The 25278-nt window shown below is 39.4% G+C and overlaps 2 long non-coding RNA genes across 3 annotated transcripts in view; one reads left to right on the top strand and one right to left on the bottom strand.

Annotated features, from left to right (window-relative positions):
* Positions 1-16105, bottom strand: part of LOC119486161 — a 73628-nt gene extending 57523 nt beyond the window's left edge. For both annotated transcript variants that reach the window (XR_005206470.1, XR_005206471.1), the window contains exon 1: positions 15940-16105. This is a non-coding gene — a long non-coding RNA (uncharacterized LOC119486161). The remainder of the gene's footprint in view (positions 1-15939) is intronic.
* On the top strand, positions 1811-17350 carry LOC119486163. Its single transcript, XR_005206472.1, has 3 exons — positions 1811-1821; positions 13391-13400; positions 17223-17350. It is a non-coding gene; the product is annotated as an uncharacterized LOC119486163 (long non-coding RNA).
* The last annotated feature ends 7928 nt before the right edge of the window (positions 17351-25278 follow it).

Raw genomic sequence — 25278 nt, 5'->3', positions numbered from 1 at the left:
CTGCAGCATTTACTCTGAAGGAGCTAACCAGGCTTTAGCACAGCCCATATCAGGCAGTGGTAAGGACTGAAAACAACATGTTTTCCATTGAGAGTAGCAGTACATGTAGCTATGTTATTGTTAGCTATAAAATAAATTATATTCACAATTTCAATAAAAAGGGCAACACCCATGCTACATCAGCCCTGTCTCCTAAAAATAACGTTCACATACAATGAAACTGCATTATGAATTACGTTTCGAGGGAAACTATTTTGTCGGAGATTACGTTTGTTTTTGACGTATCACAAATACGTTTATAATGACAGCGGAAGTCAGCGTAGGGAGGAGGTCGGGGTGGTGGATGGGTCAAACAAACACAGGACTTTCACCCAGGCCGCTGTTCATGTCTCGTGTGAAACTAAAATTCAACATTCACTTATTCTAATTTATGTCCGTAGCTCAATAACGTAACTAACATAGTCATTTTAAGCCAAACCATGATGTTTTTTTATTAAACCTAACCGAGTAGTTGTGTTGCGTATTTTGTTATGTTTCAATTGACAACGTTAACCACGTGTTTAAAACTGTTTAAAACTGCGAACGTAATCCAGAAACGTAATTGAGAATGCAGTTTAGTTGTATGGGAACGTCATTTTTTTTTTTCACCTCGGTTACATTTTAAACTGAATGTGTTGTTATTCAGTTCTGACAGAGGATTATTGTTAAACAGTGTGAATTATGATTAGTATTAACAGGTATTTTTATACAATCAGTAACAATTTTATTGAGGGTTTAGTTTAGTTGGGTTTTTTTAAGTCATTTTTGCATCAACACTCTTGTTTGTGTAAATGGATTTGCTATTTACTGTAAATTACTAGAGGAAATGACAGTAGTGTGTAGAGCTGAAGAAATATATCATTTTGATAAGTGATTAGTAAGTAACTGTTTAATCTTTCGTAGCTCTAGAAAGAAGACAACTCAAATTCTACAATTAGTAACTGAGTAATTACTAAAATCAAAAAAGCAAACAATTGATATTTTAGTATTTCTCAGTTATAGTTTTGGTTGAAACAACCTGCTATGTATGATTATTCCAGTATCATACAATACATCTTATTCCTACGCACAATTAATTAAAAAAAAAAAATCGGTATTAGATGTTTTTGACATGATGACCCAATGAATGACCCAACAATATTTGAACACGAACACAAACATAACCCTTTCTTTTTGCTAGATTGCATCTATGCACCACTTGCACATTGCTTCAGTACAGTGATCGTCATGTCTCTATACATTAGAGCACTAAGTGAGAGTGCAGGAGGTCTGCATTCATCATTATTGCATCACAAGCTAGTGAACTGAACTAAACTGGAGCCACAAGCCCCTCAGTGGAGAATATCATTTATTTATGAAGTGGCCCGTGACTTAAGAGGATCATGGATCTTATGTGGGATTTACAGTACAAGCTGTATCATAAAACAACTGATGTGCATTTAAACAAAGTAACAGATCATCACTACAAAGCTGTTTATCATGTAGCTTCAGAGATCCCTTAAGGTCCCCTGAACCCATGTGACAGTAAGTCATTTTAACATCAGACTCTTGTGGTGCTCTACAATTCACACCAGTACTCTATTGTGTAAACATGCTACGCTAATACTACAACCCGGTATCACGCCAAAGAGTTTAACAGACAGTTTAACTGTCCACCAGAGGATAGCGTGTCAGTGTCACATTTTGCCTCGCCGAGGCGTCAATATTACACGTGTGTAGAAAGATGCAGTACCTGCAGGGGGCAACAAAACCACTCTCTTAGGTTTAGGAAAAAACGTCATGGTTGGCCTTAAAATAAGTACATACACTAAATATAATACATACTGAAACAACATAAGTACGGAAAACACGTCACAACATCACTAAAAAAACAACACATTCTCATCCAAATCCATCATATATTGCCGCTTTGTCACGCCCCTTGGCGTCACTTTAGGTTTAGGTAACAAACCACTTAGTTAGGTTTAGGAAAAACAACATGGTTGGGCTTAAAACTACTACGTATGTAAAGTGAAAATTAAACTGAACGTCCAACTCCCCACACACCCGCCATAGGTAGTCTTTCTCAGTTTTTATTCTACGTCAATAGGTCTGAGTGTAGCATATTTACATTGCAGTCAGTGCAGACTACATGGTGTACAAATGGCACGCGAAAAGCAAGAACGGCGTTAATATCGCACGCTTTTGCCCTTTTGCATTATCGTGTGCTTCATACGCCTTTTCGTGCGACCGAGCTGAATGCTAATCACTTAAACGCTTAATACGCTGGGATGTTTTAATGTTCTTAAAAAATTCTGATGGCCAGGTATGAAATTAAGTTTTCCACGTGACAGCCATGTTCTGTACACAGTTAGACAAAATGTAAGTACAGTATGGTTAAATCATATCACGTATTTGACGGTTCAATTGTTGTTATTGATGTTGAATAATGGTTTACTGGTTCTGTGCTTCTGTTCTTCAGCTGAACAACTACTCTAGGCTTAAATCGCCTACAGTATGGTAATCATGGCCCACTGCTATAATTGACCATCTCATAGCATCATATGAGCTCTGAGAAAACACGCTGTAATTGTTTGTTCATCTCTTTTACTACGCCTATATCCATTGTTGGAGAAAACTGACACCATGACGAGAAAATGCAACAAAATGACTACTAATTAGAATAGTAGGTGGTCTGCTCTAACCTTTTGCAAATTTATGAAATTGGCTAACGACAAGGTTGCGACATAGGCACCGGGACACTTTGAGGGAAGACAGTGGAGGAGCTGTGCAGTTGACACAGAGAACATCAGTCAGAGCCTGGCTATGTTGTTTACATGATTCACAGGACTCGCTGCTCATCACGGCCTCTAGCACTCTGTCAGGAAAAGAGAGAAAGGATTGTAACTTTGGCCCTTTTGTTTAACAGCTCCCAAAGACGGAGGACACAGAAATTATTCTGAAGAGCAGGAGGCACACGGTGGAAAATGACCTTTAACTGCACTTCCTTAGCTGAATCTCATCCAATTAGAGCACTGTATATTTTCCCTAATAGCAGCTGATGAGGCAGGGCGTATGAGCGAGCACGCCCGACTGGCGTTGCTATGCAGCGAGATGGCTGCTTAGCACCAGAGGAGCGCTGGGGAATAAGTGAGCAGAGAGCTTTAATTTGATAGGGTTAGAATCCTGCAGGCTCCGGGGTCGCGGGTCACCAGGAGCTTGTCTCACACTGAATATGAAGAAATCAGAAGTAAATTGCTTACATCTGCTGCCAGTGGCTGTGAAGGCTGTGATTGGCTCCCAGAGGTGTGCACTATCTAACGCAGGCAGCGGAAGGGGGCCTTGGTGTAAAGAAGGCTTGTAATTGGAGTAATTCTGCATTAATAGATGTTAAAAATCCTCCAAGCAGCTGGTTTGAAAAGCAGTGCCTTCATGAAATGCGGCAGGATCACGGGGGCGTTTTTCCTTTTTTTTTTTCCTCCTCTTTCTTCTTCTCGTTCTTCCTCTTTAAATGTCTGCACTACATTGCAATCACAGCAGCCGGCTGTAAATGCTCTGTCTCCCTGATGAAGGCAATGATGGTTATGTCAGACACCAGGGCAGATAAATAAGGTAAACAAAAGTGCCATGCGAAAATTGCATCAGCATTGTCCACAGTGTGGAATGAGAGGAAATAGCTTGTAATATTACTGCCAATGAATAATGTTATATCAGGGCAAAGTTTGAGGTGCTCCTTATTGCATCCTCCATGTTTCCATCTATAGATTCCATACCGCCTATCTGTTCTGTTTGTCTTGTATTCATTGTGATGACTGCGGAGCTATTTCACCACGCTACAAATACTGTACATTTTCTCTTGTGACACTGTCTAGTGGATCATGTTTCTCATCACAGCCCCCTACTTTGGGACCGTGTCCAACAGAAAATGGGACAGGCTGTGAATTATCACAAATGCTCTGGCAAATGACACTTCATTGGAAGGTCTTTGTCACCAATTATGTGTCTATTAAGAAACAGTCAATCAGTCAATGTGCAAATAGCTAACCCTCCAAGGGCTCAGCTATTGACAGGATGCTGTCAATAGTCCATCTGATATGATTTAGCTGTGGAAGAACTATGTGCTCACCGCAGAAGCTCGGCACTCCCGCCGACCGGCTAACTTCTACTCGCGCTAGTTTATTGACCAACAATTACTTTAATGAGCCTTTTTAATGGAAATGTATTATTCACATCGGATTTGCTGAGCAGCTCGCCGCGTGACAACCTTTTGATTACAAGGTCCTCAGTAGGCTACATCACTGGTTCCCAACCTCGGGGTCCCGACCCCCATTCGGGGTCACCAAAGCTTCACGGGGGGGTCACAAGGCCTTCTTGATTTTAAGGGGTTAAAGCCAACTTTTTAAAAAAAATATACAGTTAGCCTATATCTCAGCATTTCATTCATTTATGTGAAGAAAAATTAATGTAATTGTTATTTTTTTAAGTTTGGATTGTTATTTAAAATATAAACTAGGGCTGTCAAAGTTAACGTGATAACATGTTAATGTGATAAGTGATAATGCGATAACGCAAATTTGTTTTGACGACACTAATTTCTTTAAAGCAATCTAAAGTATTTGAGGTTGTAGCAGGCTCAGTTTTGAAGCTAGAGAGAAGATACTGGCCTCATATGAAACTGGAAAACCTTGTTAATTACTATCTAATGATAAATATATGCATACATTTGCATAAAGCAAGCATATTTGCCCACTCCCATGTTGATAAGAGTATTAAATACTTGACAAATCTCCCTTTAACGTACATTTTGGACATTTAATATTTTAATCGATTGGCAGCCCTACATAAACTCAAAAATTTTAAAAGTACACATTTAAAACAACCAAAGGGCTAACAGAACAATGACCAAAGAATCAAAATTAAAAAAAAATGTAAACACATAATATAGAGAATTGTATTAAAAGTCTCTAAAAATAACAGTAAAAGTCATCTCTGATGCAATATTCACAGGACATAATCTGCTCGCAATTCATCCAAATCGCTCATTTTACACAAACTTCCTGCAGTTATTGTGTTCACTATTTAAGTTAATTGTACAGTTTATCAGTTGTTCTGTACCGTTATTGTTATGCATTGAATATATTATGAAATATCCATAAAATATGTCACTTAGTCATCAGTTTATTCAAACTGGGACTTAAGGGGTCCTTTAAGGTAAAAAGGTTGGGAATCACTGGGCTACATCAAGTGTCTGTCATTTTTTTTGCCTTGCAAAATAAAAGTTTCCATTTCACATTGAGAGCGTTGCATTTGTGTGTTATGTAACACAAATGAGCCACTTTCCCCTCTTCTTGTGGCCTCCAGCATATTATGCAGCGGCTACATTTGACTAAACCAAAACGCAAATTGGATGTCTGGCAGACTAATTTGATTTCCCAAAAAACCCTGAAACCGAAACCCTGTTAGTTACCTCAAATGATGGACACTAATATTGTGTTTTCAGCATGTAACTGCAGCTCGGCAGACTATCCCATCCCAATCAAAACAGTTACTTCCCAAATGTTATTGCATTATGTTGCCATTTTCAGATAAATGACTGCAAAACGGCTCTGCCTCACATTTACTGGCTTACTCTGGTTTCATAGAGTCCCACTGTCTCATTTAAGTAACTTATATACTTGCGATAATGTGCTACAGTACCATCACTGTGGATAAAAAAAAAAACATCACTTAACTAGATACAGCAATGTCATCAGTCAATGCAGAATCCACCAATCCTCTCCTACTAAAAGAAATCGAAACAGCAGAGTATCACGATATTTTGTGTGGAAATATTCTATCCAGATGTCAAGCATTGATCTTTATTATATGAACTTTTAACCTCTTAGCCGCTTTTCTGTCTTTCAGAGGTTGTAGCGCGCTCACTCTTAAAGCTGGAGTGAAGATAGTGTTAAATAACGTTCCAAAGTTACGGCAAAGCCATTTTCAAAGGAGTCCCTTGACCTCTGACCTCAAGAAATGTGAATGAAAACTCTGAGATGAACAGAGTGATAACTGTATCTTAATAGGAAAAACAGATGTTGACAAACTGCGTAATTTGCAGTTGAAAAAAGGTAATAAATCGCAATATATCATAGGGTTGCATGATTATGGGCAAAATGGTAATCCTGATTATTTTGATCAATATTGAGATAATGATTATTTATCATGATTATTCATTGACTTTAGGGGCAAAATATTTTTTACTGCACTTTCACATTTAAATAAACAGAGCACTACTTTCACAATCCATGTTGTGCTACATTCCTGCTAATGTACAAATCTTTGCATCAAAATAAGACTCAAAAATAAGGTTCTTCTTCAACTGAATTCAGTGCATTTTCAATTTGCCTGTAAAATATACAGTATTTTACTCTTGCGCGCGCGCATGACAGCTTCCCCAAAAACGAAGCCAAAACAGCTCGATCACCTCCTGGTGGCTGGCTGTTAGTTTAGGAAGCGCTTGATTTGATATGTGGTGGAGTCTTCTATGATCTGAGTACGCATTTTAAACGTCAATATCGCAGTCAAAATTGCGATCGCAATTAATATTCGATTAATTGTGCAGCCCTAATATATCGCAATGTATCTTATCGCGATATTTAAAATTGCAATAAGATCGTATCTTGACGTAGATATCGTGATAATATCGTATCCTGGGTACTCTGGTGATTTGATTTTAATGTTGGCTGCTGCTTTCACACACTCTTCCTGTCAAAGACTGACTGGTAAGCAAATTATAAAATGAATGACAATCGTGTGACATTGCATTTGCCTTAACCAGTCGGCTGGTTACAGCGGCATTCACTCACATTGTGACACAGCCTGATGGATAATCAAACCTAGCAGCTGAATACGGCCACAGGGCACACGCTGATACTATAGCTCAAATACAGTTATTCCTTGCCATAAAATGCATGTGATTTGCCTCAGCTATTGCCATTAGGTAGATAAGTGCATCTTTCAATTCCCCCCCCCCCCCCCGCGAGCTCACAGGAGACTCTTTATGCTCAGGATAGATCAGACTGGCAGTGAGCGAGCTGAGGACCTGATAGTCCTCAACTATCCGCCATAATTACCATGACAGACTCACTTAAGCTTCTCCTCCATCTAGTAGTATTACTGACATGGATAGATCGCAGGATTCTTGTTGTGCATAATGGTCATACACCGCCAGAAAAAGCAGAGAGGTTACGGCGTCTACAGTTTAGACCTTGTTCATGTAATGAAAGGTGTCAGAGGAACGTAGGTGGACTGAATATATTCCACCGGGATGCTGTTTAAAGGCTGGCAGGGATTAGATTAATTAGTCATAGACTATATAGGGAGGCAAGAATATTGACATTTCTTTTTGACTTATTGCACATAAAAAAAATTCAAAATAGAAATTTAAACCAAATTAGGAATTCACTTCAAAATAAACTTTTTTTAAAATATCCCCCCTCCCAGAAGGCATTTCAAAATAAATTCTTACATCTTATTTTTGCACTTCAGATTTTTCTCAACAAGCAGAAGACTCCAATACTGTGATTCCTTTGATTCCTTTTTTTTTTTTTGACACATTTGAATAATATTTCCCGTTTCCTTGTTTCTGATATGATTTGTGTGTGTGTGTGTGAGGGGGGGTGGGGGGTGCATAAACAGATAATCATTAAAAGCAGAGTAGTCTCCAGCTCATAAATCAGTGGTGGGTGTTCCAGCTGAGGTAGCTCAATAAGCTTTCCCTTAAACATTGGCCCATGGTAATGGGAATATCTGAGGGTCAATCGGGGTTAGGCAGTCTTCCTCAACAGGAAATGAGCTTTTGGTGGGCTGTGTTCCCAAGGTAATGAGCAATGTGTGTGTGTTTAATCTTAGCTAATATTGTTATAATAACTGGATAAATTATTAAAAACAAGCAAAATGGTAACATCCTAAAAGACCACCAGTGCAACTTGAATTTGTTACGTTATTTTACTTTTAACAGGACAGCGGAGGTTCCTTTACAGCCCAAATGTGAGCCTTGAGTGGGGGGTTGGATAGATATGAGATATAACCTTTTGTTTTCATGGGTTAAAGCTCATTGCTACATTACTTAGACAAACTCCTTCTCCTCTAGTAAACTTCCTCATTGCATTCCTGCATGCATGTTTAATTCTTTGCCCATCCTGCGTTCATTTTACCCCCACAAGTGAGCCGTCAAATCGTTGTTCTTTTCATCTGCTGTAAGGTCATTATAGCCTCGAATCTGCCGTAGAGCGTGCAACAGCAGCGGTGAGGGGCTACAAAAAATTCACGTCCTAATATGCAAATGAATTCATGAATGCTCCATATTGTATAACCGCATGCATCTGGCATGATTGGGCAGTGTGGGACAAATTGTCCTCAGCCAAGGCATTTTGCTACTCAGCAAAAGCTAATGTTGAGGAGTGGAACCGTGTTCACAATTACCATGATAAAAGGTGAGCAGGGGGGAAGAATAAATTGTGAAATTAGGAACTTCTGTGTGCACGGCAAAAATAAAAAAAAGAAACCTAAATAGATACAATAAGTCCTGAAATCACAGAACAAATAAATACTTTATTCACATGGAGCTAATTTCACCCCGCCATTTTGATCACGTCATTCCCTCTGGAAAATTGCAATTAAGTTTGGAGAGATAAAACATGCCAACTACTCTGCATTTCAAGGCTTGATTGGCCTATCAGCTAGTCAGTATGCCGCCATGGTTTTCATCACTGTTAATTGATCCTTTCTTTAATTAATCTGGAAAGGAAAGCCCATATCTCTATCCTGTCTGATCGTCCCCTCTGTCTGTCATAACACAATAAAGGCCCTATCCTACTGCTGCTAACTCTGCCTTAGCCTCTCCCTCTGGCTCTCGGCCAAATGGACTATTTATGGCGCACCTATCTGACGACGAGCCCGCTGCACGGAGTTCAATGGCTGGGTTCATTAACAGTGCTTTACCCGGCTACTTCTAATTTGCATGCAGTGACACCTTGCTTTTAATATGGATGTGAAGGTTAGTGGTAGGCCAAGCCACTTTCTCAACTACTAGTGCTCTAAATATTGTTCTTGCAGCTCCGCGTGTCCCCCCACTGTCACTAACACCGCCACGTTTTTCCCTCTGATTCAATTACACCACCTCTTTTTTTTTTTTCAGGCTTTGTTCCTCTGCTGGCATTCGTCATGTATGTTAGCATAGCATGCCATAAAACTTTGATTCACATGAATGAACACTGTATTGATTTGGTAGATTATGAGCATTATACTACAGCAAACAGCTTGTAAAATATAATGTAGGGATGCACTAATACCGATACTGACTCAGAGAGCTGGATCGGCTATCGGTGGCAATGGGGCCGATCTATTCAATTCAATTCCATGTTTGAATACAATATACATTATATACTGGAATTTTTTAAGTTTGACCAATGTGTTGCTGCATTAAAAAGGTTTACATTTGAATTATAATTCCTGTTAATTTTGAAGATTTTTTTACCAAGTTGCAGATTTTATTATTTTAATATAATTCAGTAAAATTTTATCTATGTATTTATTTGTTACATTTTGTTTTACAGAGTTAGGAAACAATGTTTAAGTCAAGCCTGATCCAGTCACTTCCACACAGTGAGAAATAGAGCTTATTAATAAAACACTGGTATCGGCTCAGTACTCAGTATCGGCTGATACCCAAAGCCCAGGTATCGCTATCGGTATCTGGACTGAAAAAGGACGGATCCCTAATATAATGACTACATATAACGCAATAGTTGAAATATATGTTTTTAAAAAGTTATACTAAAGCAAGCTTGCCTATAGGAAGAAAGAGAAAGTCGGCGTCTTGATATCATTATAACTTTAAGATTTATGACTATTTCTGTCTTTGCGAATACAAAGGGTTCTATATAGGTCTTTGTTTGAGTAGCATGGGTGTGGTCTTCAGCCAGGATGATACCTCAAGACTTTTTCAAAAATACTTTCTTTATCCGCGGGAAAAAAAAAAAAAGTCTGTGCCCTCTCTTTTGTGTATTTTAACAGTTGGCCTGTGATTCTGACAGCTCTACCTGCTGTAATGGTTGCCTCTAGGAGGTGTGAAACAAGGTCTTAACACTTGGCTTTTTCACTATGAATGTGTGGTTCTCTCTGTGCTCACAGTTAAAGTTACAATTGGACCATAAAGCGTTTTTCCCCAACAGACTGTAAAGAAATGGATGGGAGGCAGCTGAGAAATGAACATGTGAGTATCTGTTTCTGTCTAATTAAATCCGCAGAACAGCCTCAAGCCTTCCTCTGCCAAGACTGGATTCAGACAACTTGCAGATATACTGCAGCCGCCGCCGCCGCCGCCGTCGCCGTCTGTGGTAGCACACTGCCACCTATTGTTCAAAGCCCTCATCATGTCTCGCTCTGAAACCTTTGTCTGCCTTTTCTCTCTTGATTGCTGAAAAGACAAGTTAGCTGGTAACAGATAACTGATGATGGTGACATCAGTCATCTGCTGGGATAAAACACTCTTTTAAGATCACATATCTCTTTTGAAGGCTTCTTTATTACTATTTGTACAACACATAGGCTACCTCTAATGGCACAAATCATCTGAGCAGGAGAGTAATGTAACCCCCAGCTCTTATGTGTTATCATTGTGAAATGTGTTTTCTTAGTGTGGGATTCTGCAAAGGCCCATTTGTTGTTGTTGTTGCTCTTGAGAACAAAGCAAAAGAAGAAGTGGCAGCTGGAGGAGCAATTTTTGTCCATCAAGGGCTATTGAGGGTTCAATTATTTATCTTGTGAAGTGTTCCAAGGATGTGGTCAGCTCATCAGGGTTATAATGCATGTAGTGAGGGGGACATGTGCATGGAGCACAGGGGAGGAGGATGTTGTTGTAGTCTGAAAAAAAAGTCAGCTAAAGCTTGTTTCCAGATACCAGCACTCCCACGCTCTCTGCAGCTGATGAGGAAGTCTTTAGAAACGGACATTGTTCATATCTCCGCTGGTGAGGAGGACAAAACTGTGAATGCTCAACACTCGACGAACTTAAACTGACAATAACGAGCAGAGACGGGAGAGAACAAGTTCATTTCTCTTCTAATAATATTTATTTATTGCAAGTGTGCAAAGTGAAACTCAAGGTCAAGCCTGCTGGCCACTTGCAGACAGTTTGTCCTTCGGAAAAATCCAGTGGGAGTCTTGATGACGTTACGCAGTACGTATATAAAGTGTAAGGAGTTCATGTTTCTAAGTTCTCTCTATCTAAGACATCTTTTGAATGAAAGAGAAGTTTACATATAACCAAAGAAATAACAAAATTAACAAAAATAACAAAATTGTATTTTAAGATTTTAAATTGATTTTATGACAAAAATGAGACTGAAACTGTCTGAAATTATTCTTACATTTTTAAATAGATAGACTAAATATTATAGTATATAGTGGACTCAAATCATTCCACAATAATGTCTTTTACAGTATGAAGTTTATTTATAAAAGTATTTATTCTTTTTTTTTCCCCCATTGAGGGAGTTTTTCCTCATCTGAATCGAGGCTCTAAGAAGAGAAAGTGTCTCGTGCTGTACAGATTGTAAAGCCCTCTGAGTCAAATATGATATTTGTGATTGGTGGTAGGGCGGCAACTAACCTTTATTTTCACTGTCGATTAATCTGTTGATTGTTTTCTCGATTAATCGATTCGTTTTTTGGTCTATAAAATGTCAGAAAATTGTGAAAAAGGTCAATCAGTGTTTCCCAAAAGCCCAAGATGACGTCCTCAACTCAGTTCACTGCCATGGAGGAGTAGAGAAACCAGAAAATATTAATATTTAAGAAGCTGGAATCAGATATTTGTTTTACATTTTTTTCATAAAAAAACTACTCAAACAGATTAATTGATTAAGAAAGTAGTTGGCAAATTAATCGTTGCAGCTCTAATTTTGGGCTATATAAATAAAACTGACTTGACTTGACTGTGTAATCAATAATGGACATTTAATGGCCACAAATGCATCATGCATTGCATCAACAGCCCTGCATCCCTGTAGTGTGATAATAAGTACAAAGTAACAAAATAAACTGTTTGGTACTGTTGTTTATAATTTTGACAATTTACACACAGCATAGTTTATAGGTGAATAATGAATGAGTGAACAATTGTGGATATAGCACAAGAGGAAAATCCCTGCATGCAGCCCCCTAAAGACTATCTTCCTTACACACACTACTGTACATGACCAAAGTGTTTAAAACCAACTTCCAACAAACATTTCAGATCTTTGAAATACTTCATCTGACCAGCCGGACCAAAGCGAATATATTTCCACCCTTGGGTTACAACTACTGTATGCCAAATATGTATTCAAACACTGCTTGAGTGGCAGAAGAAATGCTGCACTCATCACGGGAGGATTTATCATCTGCGCTTAAAGCCAAGGAGCCTTCGGCCATAATTTTTCCCAGCAAAGATACATAACAACAGTTAATGGAGAAAGGTTGGCAGGGGGAAACAGAAAATGCATTATGTCCATAAAGAACGTCAAAGTCCTCCATGACATCATTGACTGTTTTTGGTCCATCTCGCTTGGTAGCAAGAACCAAAGTGTAGCATAACAAGTATATATCATGAGTATCATGATTTACATTGTTTTTTTATGAAGTGTGAGGGAGGGGATGGGGGGGTTTATCTCCATTTATGGTGAAAATGCTGCCACTATACTGTACCTCCATCTTTCACAGAGAGATCAGATTTTATGAAATCTCACAAAGCTTACAATTTACCAGCATTTCAAATGAAAATAAAGTTCTGGTGTTCATTGGCCAGACTCACACAATGCACCAGACCTTCTGGCAAGGAAAAAAAAAAGCAGCTTCAACCCAGCGAGCCCTGCTTTACTCTTTTTCAACATATCAGAACTTGCATGATAGTATAAAAACACGGCCAAATGTGATGCATTCGAAGAAAGACAAAGTAGAAGTGAGATCCAGTGACTGTTAAAACAGCGCCAGAGGCGAAATCCATCACTAGTTTATCCTCCCAAAAAATGGATCACTTTCAGAATTCCCACTAATGTCCATCCATTTCTCCCAGTCAAATGGACTCTGGAGAAGTGACTGATTTTACACTGAACTCAATAATCCAAAGCCTGCGCAGCTTAAGTCATGGAGCTCCACTGTGCGTATGTTAACACCATTAAATCACCTCAAATGTCTACATGATTCAATCTTTTTCACAGTGGACGACAACTGAATTGAATTTCCCCAAAGTGGCTGTCCATTTCCTGTCTGTGTGTGACGAGTGGCTATGGTTGCTGGGGAATTCAGACCCACTCTCCCATTCACTTAACTCCCATATCACATTTAGCACAAAGCGAGTGGCTGCCCGTTTTTTCAAAAAAATAAGAATAAAAAAATGTTACATGAGAATCAAAAGGAAAATGTATGAGAGTTAAACATACTATTCCTCATATCCGGATGTTTTCTTTCTTTTATGAGACACTTTGTGAGCAAATATGCTGGACGGAAGAAGATATTCTTTTCCATTTGTGCAAGGATATCTTTTCTATGTCTCAACAGTAGACCATATTCAGTGCCTAAATTTTGGCACTGCAGCCAGATGAGGCCCTGGCCTTGTACAAGCCTGTCAGTGGCACTCTATAGCACAGCGGCTCTTAGTGGCCGTGACTCCATGACCTGCTTTCCCGCTTCGTTGTGAATAGCTGCTGGCACCTCTCTCCAGCCTGTCTACTAGATGAGGAGCAAGTTTAAAGAGATACCACATTTTTTTTTACCACAACCATTACGATTTTGCCTTGATTATGTTATTATACTATACGCTATGTCCGCACGGTTCTGCACAGTTTGACAACGCCCTCCAGGTCAGGTATACGAATAACAAAAAGGAGTCTCCTTCGGTGTTCTTCAAAGAATCTTTGTATAGTTGTACTACTCTCCATGCAAAATACTCAGCAGGAATTAAGAAATGCAGAGAAAATTTAGGAACAGTGTTTTGGCATTAGAACCAAGGAGTGTTATTTGGCACTTCCCCCCCTTAACATTAGGACCACCATCATTCTAGCTCCCCCTACAGCCGCCGCTGTAATAATAATCCCATTGTTTGTGTTCACAAGCACATCAATAATGCATTTGTTTGATGAAGTTACTAGAAATGATGGGAAATAAACAAAATATCACAGATCATAGAGCAAGATTGGCAACCTTTTTCATGTCCTGTGCCAATTTACAATGTTTATATTGTTTTTATAATGTGCATTGATTTGTTTACTGCTGCTGCACATCTTTCCTCTCAAAGTTGTTTCCTCTGCCAACATGTTTCATTCTGCCCCGTCTCTACTCAAAATGGACAATTAAAACATTTTCTAGCTGCTTACACTATTTATTAAATCCGTAACAGCCTTACATAAAGGGTCTAAAATTAAGTTTTTTCCTCACATGCCACTGTGGCAGGTCACTAGACATTTCTACTAGCCACACAATTGTTTTGTCTGACCACTTCTGAAGTCTATGTAGAACGCTTTAGAATCGTAAACAGTAGGGCTGTGTATTGGCAAGAATCTGGCGATAAGATACGTATCACGATACAGAGGTTACGATGCAATATATTGTGATATATTGCGATACTGTAAGTAAGGCGATATATTGCGATTTAAAAAAAATCTAATTTTAGGAAAAAACTTTCATATTATAAATAACACTGCTACAGTATATGCATAAAATCTGATCATAAAAAAGTTAACTTTTTTATGCAATCAGAATAGTAGGATCTGCATTTGCATTTATAGTAGGACATGCATTTGCATATCTTTGCAAATAAAGTAAAGTATTTCCTGAGTTAATCTTTGCATGTAAACTATTAATTAGAATTCAATACAAGGGTTTTTGAGAATTAATACAGTATCACAAAACACAATATTGCAATACTCAATATTTTCGTCCACCCCTAGTAAACACTGAGTCAGTGGTAACAGACAGTAGAAATATGGATCATGTAACCTTAATCACTGACTATTTTTAATTTAAGAATTGCTTTTTAAAACTAATATTTCTTAATATAAGGAAAACCTATCACCTATAGGTGACCTGAAAGTTTTACCTGCCACAGAGCAACATTTACCCTGTTATTTACCTGTTATTTACCTGTTATTTACCTGTTATTTGGCAGCTGGCAGGTGCTAATTTCATTCCCTGCTTACATACAATAAACAGTATGTATTCTGGAGCTTTATGGCTTGATGATATACATGACTGGCTTTTCCCAAAAGTTTCTCATCTGGGAAACTTCTCTCAAAAGGACATTGTTATGGTCTTGTCATGGACAACAACAAAGATGACTTTCTGGTGAATAACATTCTCATTCTTGGAAAATGTTATTTGCACAAATCCAAGTATATGACAGTGAAACCTATAGGTTTAATGTGTTTCATTCTGAGTTTCTTTCTTACATAAAAGCCCTTAAAGTCCTGAAAAACAAAAATGCTTTGAAACTTCTTAGTATAATAGAAGAATATGAATTACAGGTACAGCCCTTAATTTAATTTATTATTATTTTCATGTATAATTTTACATATTTAATCTGTTCTTGTTCTGTATGCACCTTGTCCTTTTACTCTAATGCAATGATCTATGAGCCATGTTGTTTGTAAATTTGAATTTGTTCAATAAAAAAATAAAAAAACATACAATAAACATCCTCTAACCAGCTACTTCTCACAAGTGTATCACTCTAAAAGGTCCGTGTGGAAACACCACAGACGTGTGTAGACGTTACAATGCTAAAATACAACTACACTAACTTGTAAACTACTATATTGTAGGCTTCAGGCTCGAAGTAACCTATATCGTATACGACACAGGCGACTTAATAGCTCAGACAGCTGTATGTGAGAGACTTACTTTTAGCCGAGAAGCTAGTGCAGGGTCTTTCTGGAGACTTTGTAGAATAAATCCATAACGATGATGAATCTTGCATTGAATGTTTTCTGTGGTAATTAATCCATTTTTTCCGTGTTGTAAACAGTAATTGTTGGTATAATTAGCCGTCCACTACACCTGCTGCCTTGCGTTGAGTCTGTCAACCAATCAGAGGCTGTTCCTGACATGTTGACCAATCAGAGGCTGTTCCTGACATGTTGACCAATCAGAGGCCTTGACCAAAGGACGTACAGTATATTGCGCAAGAAGTGAAAGAAGTTTACCCCATAATCAATAGATAGTACTATTTATCGTTCAACATACTTTTGTTTGAATAAACAGTAGTATGTATTTTTTTTTTTTTTTTTTTTAATTTCAAAATGGCAGTATACAAAGTAATAGCAGAAAACAATAAAAACATTTACATACAGAAGAAGCATAGCGAAAACATAAACAAAGAGCTGTGCCAAACATAAAAGGACAACAAATGAATCAAAACCAACATAAAATAAAAGAAAATTGAAAAATAAATTAAAAAAAACACGCGAGAGTATGACAATAATTTCACTTAAAAACGTTAAAGCTATTGCATACATTCATTGTTTTCATTGCTTTTTTGTTTTGTGAGGAAGAAATTGTTGACAGATATAATTCCATTTTTTCATAAATACAAAGAAATTAGGCTTTTTTTTGGTAAATTTACACTTGTGAATGTGGAACTTTGCGAGAATTAAAATTAAATTAATAAGAAAAAATGCATTACTGTCTTTGTCACTGTAATCAGAGCAACCAAATATCATATTTTTATAGTACAGTGCCAGTATTATGTATCTTTTCGGACTCACTGAGCAGTAATTTACGTCGTCACTTCCTGAGAGCCTCCTTGCCGGATGGAGACGTGTAACCATGGTAACCCGTGGCCAACCTCACGAGACCAAAAAGATGGTTTGTGAGAATCAAAGTCTGAACTATAATTTTAAAAACAGGCCCTAACAAAGTGAAATCGTATACTTTACAGTTAAATTGAAGCGTTATTGACGTTACAGAGCTGTACTGTAATATTTCATGGGAAATAGTTTGCAATTTGCATACTATTGGTTTCATAGTAAGGTTTCATACATACTAAAATATCTCCCATACTGTTTTAGTGTACTAAATAGCATGTTAGTATTTTAATTTTGGACGCAATCCAATTGTTTGTTCCATTGCAACATCAGCGCCAAGCAGCAAAGATACAAAAAAAACATCGGCCTAAAATGTGCAAGTGTACAAAAGTAAAACAAATTTATTTCTATTCTATTGTCATATTCTACCGAAATGACTTGTGCTGAACAATAAAATACTATACATTAAAGCGTTTTCAGTCCAAAAATGGCAGCAGCGGCTGCTTGTCTCTTTGCTTCTACAGCCTACTCTTTGTCTGTAGCAGCTCTAATCTCAAACGCATTGCGCAATGGAATAAATAAAAATATGACCTTAGCCTATAGGCTATATGGTAAAAAAAATAATGTATAATATTGCAACTCATATAGACCACGGTCAGAGGAATAAATGCTTAGAAATCTTTGTTTTATTTTTGTAGCATACCTTCTAGGCTTCAGGCAACATCAAAAACACACATTTAAGAAAATCCATGGGCTGAAAGGCTTGTAGTTTTTATTTAAACAGAGTTATTTGCATTATAAAAACCTAAACAGTTTGTTGGACCATCTTGGCAAACTTTTTTAGTGGGCAAACACTCTGAAAATAAAAGAAATAAAAAAGACATTGTAGGCTACTGCTATAGCTTTGATATCCATATTCCCATTATCAAAAGTCTGTGATGTTGTTGTGCTGTTTTTAATTTAGTGTAACAATTCCACTTCGACAGTATGAGCTCTCTAATCAATTGCTGGATAAAACCTTCCACCATGAGTGCAGCTGCAGACAGACGATGTACTCGTAGGCTGGGGAACACTGATTCCCTCCGACAGACTGGGCCTGTTTGCTACCTGCTTAATCCCCAGCATTTTAAAACTGTGTTTGGAATAAACGGACTAAAGGGAATAGAGCACCTAAGAGCTCAAGAAATGGAGAGCTCTGCAGGCTTGATTGGCAGGCCTTGTCAGTAAGTCTCTTCCAGTAAGAGGCACCTGCCTCAGCCCTAGTGGGATCCACGCTCCAAAGTGAAGCGCAAAGGCATTGTCTTAATTATCCCCCACCACCCACCCCAACCCAACCCCCACCACATCTCAAGAAGAAGAAGAAGAAGAAAAAAAACACAATTAACGGTAAGCGTTTAGGGGAGAGAGATTATTTACTGGGGCCCATCCAGTGGAGACAGACGCTCAGTGGTCCTGAGAGACAAGCATGTCCATCAGCTTGAGGAAGCCAAGCAATCCAATTAAAGTAGAGATCTTTCAGGCGGTCAGTGCTAACCAGTAGTGTTCATCATCCAACAATGACATTGCTTTGATATTTAGTTTTTTTATTCAAATCCAGAGCCTTTTCACTGTAAAATATGCAAGATGATCAGTTGTTGTTATCAAAAACAATACCTTGATTGCACTTATTAAACCTGCAGTAGGCAGAATGATTTTGGCATCAAAAAATCCATAATAACCTCTTAGCATATTGTAAATGTAAAGTGTTCTGAGAGAAAACCAGACTTCGGCACTTCCTCACGGCTCGGTTTTCAGGCTTTAAAAAATCTAGCCTGTGACGGGAGACTTTGGCCAATCACAGGTCGTTTCAGAGAGAGAGCGTTCCTATTGGCTGTTCATTCAACGGAGGCAGCTGTCAATCACTCGCAAACTCCGATCAAACGGTCAAACTAGGCAGCACTGATCAAATATGAATCAAGATTCTGCTACTGTAATGCCTATTTGTTGGGTTTTCAGAAACATCTTGTAGTGTACTGTTTAGCTGGAAAATGAGAAAGTTTGCTCCGGCTGGTGGGCGGTGCTGGGTATTTCCTCAGCTGATCTCAACATGGCTGCCGGGTCACAAACTTTCTAATTTTCCAGCTAAACACTACACTACAAGCTGTTTCTGAAAACATTTGAGGCGAGAAATAGGCATTACAGTAACAGAATATTGATTCATATTTTATCAGCGCTGCCTAGTTTGCCTGTTTGATCGGAGTTTGCAAGTGATTGACAGCTGCTCAGAGACGGCAGGCTCCAGCTCGGCTCTGAATGGTTGTTTTCCTCTGGTCTGTGAAATCTTGCAGATGTCATTAGGAGCACCGGAGAACACTGGGGGAACATTTTTCAGAATACCTGTCTCATGCACTACTGTCAGAATATAGTGACCGTTTTATAAAAATAACTTTTTTAAATCCTATTTACTCCAATTTTACCCTCTGCAGCTTTAATTCATGAATAAGGTGTTATAGAACAATAGCTGTAGTGATGCTGCAGTATGCATGTACTCTAACAGACTGGAGTCCAAACCAGTTGTTAGCCATCAACATGGAAGGCTGACCACTCTGCGATGAACAAAGGGCTTCGTATTGAGACAACAGCAGACATGTGAGGATGTGACAGTAGGAAGATTCCAGCACTCTCTATAGTGTGCAGACTTCACTGCAGACCCTCCAGGCTGAGGCACAAAAAAAGATTGCTGCAATTCAAAGACTTTACTTTGAGAAAGGCAAACCAAATGAGAGTCTGGGCCTTGGGTCCCCAGGTCAGCTAGCAGGTGGGAATGAGATGAAGCAGAGCGGGGGGAAGAAAAAAAAACAGGATGGCAGAGTGGGGACGTCACATCTGGGCTGAATTAGGAAAGTAATACGGCGGGCCCAGGAAAGTGTTTGAGGATCTGGGAGGCAGATCTCCTTTCCTTAGGAACAGCAGGTTAGTATGTCAGCGGGGAGTCCAGATGAGAATGATTAGAGCTGGCCTTTGAGGAGCAGGTGCCTCCTCCACCTCTGCTGCTTATGGCACCGAATGGGCCGTCATTAATCTTACATTGTCATAAGGCATTTAAGCAGATGATACTTTATGAGCTTGTCAAATTCCACCTTGTCTGTGGTTTGTTTCAAATGTAGAATTTTCTGCATATGGGGCCATTATGGAGCTGCGCTTCATTACGGTCAACAGGCATTGAAGTTGAATATGCTGGTGATGGAGGAAGAAAGAAAACGGGGGGCCTCTTAATCATTGGAAGTGGATTACCTCACCGTTACATTACATCATGGTTGAATTTGTGAACATGTTATTTGACAATATCACAAAATAAAATCATGTGGCCAGCAGATTTAAAGCAGCAGTGGGTAGAAATGGAGCAAATATGATTAAAAAAAGTTCTCTTTATAAAATGTTCACTATATCCTGACAGTAGTGCATGAGACAGGTCATCTGAAAAAATCATGTGTCCTCCGGTCGGTCATCTGCAAGATTTCACAGACTGGAGGAAAACAACCAATCAGAGCCGAGCTGGAGCCTGACATCTCTGAGCAGCTGTCAATCACTCGCGAACTCCGATCAAACGGTCAAAATAGGCAGCGCTGATCAAATATGAATCAATATTCTGTTACTGTAATGCTTATTTCTCACCTCAAATGTTTTCAGAAACATCTTGTAGTGTACTGTTTAGCTGTAAAATTAGAAAGTTTGCTCTGGCCGGTGGAGTCTAGTTTTCTCTCAGAACGCTTGAATTACAATATGCTGAAAAGTTATTATGGATTTTTTGCCAAATAATGCCAAAAACATTCTGCCTACTGCAGGTTTAACACTGCTTGACCAGTTGCTGGTAAAATGGAGATACATCCACTGACAAAATCCTGTGAGAAGCCAAGAGTAACAACAGTGTCTCCTCAATAGTCTCCTAATTCCCCCTATGGCTCTATCATACTCACTGTCTCTCTGTGAGCCTGCTCTGCATAGCAGGGACGGACACATTTGAGAATTGATTCAGCGCTACATTAAGTAATCTAGTAATCATTTACACCAACTGTTTTTTTTTGGAGAAACAGAAGCATATTAAACCGGCATTAATGTCACTACGAGGAGAACAGAGCGGTTCGGGTTGCGATGTGAGTGCTATCTGACTCAGACGGCCCACGTTGGGTGTTTTGCTCTCAGTTACCTCCTCGAGCTGTACAGTGAAGTGGAAGATCTCCTTTTTCACGCCACCATTTCCACCCCATTTCTTTGCATTTCATTGTTATCCCCATATCTCCGAAAACAATTCAGTCAGTCATGAGACCCGAAAGAGCGAAGCGTGCATTTGCTCGCAGGCGAGTGGGAAGAGCAGCTGTGGACGCCGACCACTGCATGAGAACTACAGTGTAGGTGTTTGTCAACATAAAAGGTTCTAGACAGACACTCTTTCACAATTTTAGATCCACTGTGGATCACTCTTTTGTTATTCATTCCACCTCATGATTGTATGCATTTCCAGCACATTCAGCTCCACTTAAGCATTGTGATACTGATACAAGTAGTGATGTAAGGGGGTATGGTGCTTTTTTAGTTCTCCATAAAATAATTGTTGCTCATTTTTCAAAAAAAGGGATTTTAAAACACACCTTTCTGTATTGTGTGTGAAACCTGAAGTGCTTTAATAAGAACTGTATGGTCTGTAGCTGTGAGCTATCTTAAACCTTAAACCTTGGACAAAGACGGGGAGATGGAAAAGAAATCTGAGCCAAAGGCGGTCTAGTTTGAACAGCTTTATAGTCTCGCCTCAAGTGCATTGTGCAGATTTTGGGGTGCAAAAGAAATGGAAATGGTTATTCTCACCTGACAATGGTCTTCGCTTAAAACAAAAAAAGGGGTTGTTGTTCTCGCAGAATGCTTCGAGTAAAAGAGATTTGAGACGCTTGTTTTCATTCTGTGGGAAACAAAGTGATGTCTGAGTAGGAAGAAAATCAGCTTTTAAATGTTACAAGGTTAGAAAAATGCATTATTTACAAAAATGAATGTAGAGAATATTAAAAAGCTAAATATGTACACTGAAATAATACATTTCAAATTTGGATATCTGCAAAACCACAGAGACATTACTCTATAAAGTAGACCGCAACATATTAATATTTACTTATTTTAGTTAGAAGAAGAAACTTTTAAAAAACTACATTCATCTGCTTTCAGCTGCTCAAAACTTTGGCCCGCATGAGTGAAGTGCATTCTCATCCTCTTCCCGCTTAGGGTTTAGGATGGAGGTGGGTGGCTGGCTGCAGATCAGTAATGATTTACAAATAATAAGTAGAGGAATGAGCAAATCAATAAATCAGTAGATCTCTGGATATTTGTGAGGCAACCTTATTTCTTTATTTATTTGGGGTGTTTTATTTGTTTTCAGCTCTCCAAGGCAGGAGCAGGAATCCCAAATTATCCAGGGGGTTAGGGGGCGCAGTGCCCCTGAGCCCCGAGCCCCATAGCGGAGGTAACGTATTCAATGGCCTGGGGCGAGTGGAGGAGAGGAGCGGCCCTGCTGCATACTGATGGCAGGGAGAGGAGCCAGTAATTGGAGCTGCAGAGGAGAGGGGAGAGGAGGGCAAGCACTGGGAGATGATGGCTTTGTTTTCTCTCTTCCTGTCTGCGCCGCTCAAACTCCTCCCCCCAGACCTCTCTCTCTCCCTCACACTCACCAAGTAGAGATATGGAGAAATTGAATAGAGATACTTGCTAATTGGTCTCTTGCTGCTTGCTTAAAGGACCATAGACATTCTTTTTCATTTGCCTATTGAAACTAATAAACTATGTCTGTGTTTGTGCGTGTGTGTGTGTGTGTGTGTGCGTGTAGTAATTCAAGGATTACATGAAGCGCTGTGTACTTCTAATGGAGAAAAGAGGAAGGTGTGAAGGACTGCTATGACTGGTTTTAAGAACAGTTGTTATTGTTATCGAGACTGAAAAAGAAACTGCTCGCTAAAATGAGCATGTCCTTTAAGAAAGAGTATTTATAATACCATATCAAAGCTTGACTAGATCATTTACTGCTTTATTTCTCTCTCTCTCTCTCTCTCGTCGTGAAACATTACGTCCATGAAAGCCACCCAGTGCTGCCTGATATGATGTAAATTGGTAAATACTATTTTAATCAGAGCACATCGCAGTTAATTAAGAAAATTACTTTGACAAACGGTTTTGAAGCCGGTGTAAGAAGCTCAAGCCAACAATTGCAATCAGGCTCATTCCTTATGGTGGTGCTCCCTCATGTGGGTGAGGAACTGTTACATACATTACACTATCAAATCAGGCAGGAGAAAGTGAATCTGGAGACTAAATACCTCCAAAACTGGCACATTATCCCCCCCGACGTCCTCCGTTGACACAGTTAAATGGTATGAAATGTACTGGCAAATGGCCTGAAAGGAGGAAGGAGGTTGTGGTGGCATGTTGGAGTCATTGCTCTTGGCCAGTCTGCCCTTAACAGGTTGAAGCCCACGGGTCACTAGAAGGACACGAGCAAGTGCGGCTTTCATTTCCTGTCAAAGAGGAGCTGGTTTCCAAGGCATCAGTCGCAGGCTAATTGGGCCCCGGTGGGTGACACTGCAGCATCATAAATAAAACAAACACAGTTGTGGTGTTTCTGCCACTGGACTCTTTAAACCTTCATCACAGAGCAAGCGGTTCCGATGAAACACCCAGCCTAATTACTCTGGTACGGGGCTGTTATCTGTTCTGCCTCGCTGTAATTGATCCTCTTTTTTCCTGCACGCATTTATGTTTTTAATCAGAAATGAGAGCATGCATTGCCGGAGAGCTTGAAGACCTTGTAGGAGCCGATAATTAGCCGCTCTGGTTAATGGGCCTAACTGTGCTCGTGTGCTACACGACTCTCTGGTGTCATAACGTGGCGGAGCTTGGAGGAGACGGTGCTCAGGGGTGAAACACATGTGATTAGTCTCCTCACTTCACCACAGCCCTCTTCACACCTTAGCTCTGCAGTCAGCAGCGGCACGAACCTCTGGTGTAGAAAATTACATATCCTAAACCGCACTCACTAATCAGATCGGCTCTGACGGTGAACCTCTGACTGATCCGTGACCAGTGTTAAGGTTTAATCGTTTGGTGGGTTTTTTTATTCTCTTGAAAGGAACAGAGATGCTGAAACACACAAGTGGTGTCAATGTGTTTCCCAAGTAGTAATACTTCAAGTGTACCACATGAAAGAAATGTGGCCTCTTTAATATGTGCTGCATTTGTGTGTTTGTATAGCGGCATGTATGCAAATTTGGATAAATATACGACTTGCCCTTGGCCGTGAATTATAAATCGTGCTAATAATAATACACTTAGAGTCTCTTGCTTCTTTTAAATTCACATTGGATCAAAATACATCATCTCCCCCGATTGTCATGTTGTGCATTCTTCATTCTGCGGGAGATTTCACTTTGTTATTCAGCCAGTGGCTCCTTCCTTGGGAGCATATATCCATATTCATTCAGAACCTATAGAATGTGTCAAATAGAGGTGTCCTAATTGTGTCCTTGATGAAAGGCTATTAATATTGAACACTTTCACGTTCACCCATGTGCCAGCGCGGAGGAAAATGTGTTTTCCCCTTCTTTCAGCGGGACAAAAAGCAGATCTGTTCATATCTCTAATGATACCTGATTCCCCGGGGGTTAGTGGCGAGACTAGCTGTGGCTTTAGCAGATTCATCAAACAAAATATGGTGCTCTTTCCTCAGGAGGCTGAGAGTCACATTGCGTTATATCACTGTTAATTAGAATGAAATATGCAGTTCAATTATTCTTTGTATTGTTTCCTGACGCATCTGCTCGTGCTAACTATAGAGCACTGATGTAACACCAAATGTTAGAAAGCTTAACACTTTATTTCCTCTCCTGTTTTTTCAAAGCCACAGTGCAGTTTTTTTTTCTCCTACAGTTTATCCATTTTTCAACATAACAAAGTAAACCCAGAAATATTCCTTTGAGTGGATATAAAAATAAAGCATTTAATAGTTTGAAGGTGTTGCTGGCCTGATTGGCTGGGTGGCCGGGCGTTTGTTCCCATGTGACATTGTTTTTGAAGCAGGCAGTAGCTGTCCTGTGGCCGGTGTCAGTACCCAACAACCTCTGATCCGGGAACAGAAACTGTCAGGCCTGCACCTGTAACACCGAGACCTCGTGCCCCCCCCTTCGTCCACAACGCAGGGCTGCGCTCAGACATGCTTTGCATCTCGCCGGCACTCATTGGCCCAAGCAATACTCCCGAGACTGGGCATGATCCCAGCTGTTGTCTTCATTTTAATGCACTCTGAATAATATTAAAGCAGAATCAGTTGAATTTATTAATGCAGCGTGCCCCTTAGAGAGATGCTTTTAAAGGCCAATGATTTAATTTCAGCTCTTAAAGGCCATCTTCTATTCTTGATGCTATA

This window comes from Sebastes umbrosus, chromosome 4 (assembly GCF_015220745.1).
Source record: "Sebastes umbrosus isolate fSebUmb1 chromosome 4, fSebUmb1.pri, whole genome shotgun sequence".
NCBI classification, from domain to species: Eukaryota; Metazoa; Chordata; class Actinopteri; order Perciformes; family Sebastidae; genus Sebastes; species Sebastes umbrosus.
This window is presented reverse-complemented; position numbering and strand designations above follow the sequence as displayed.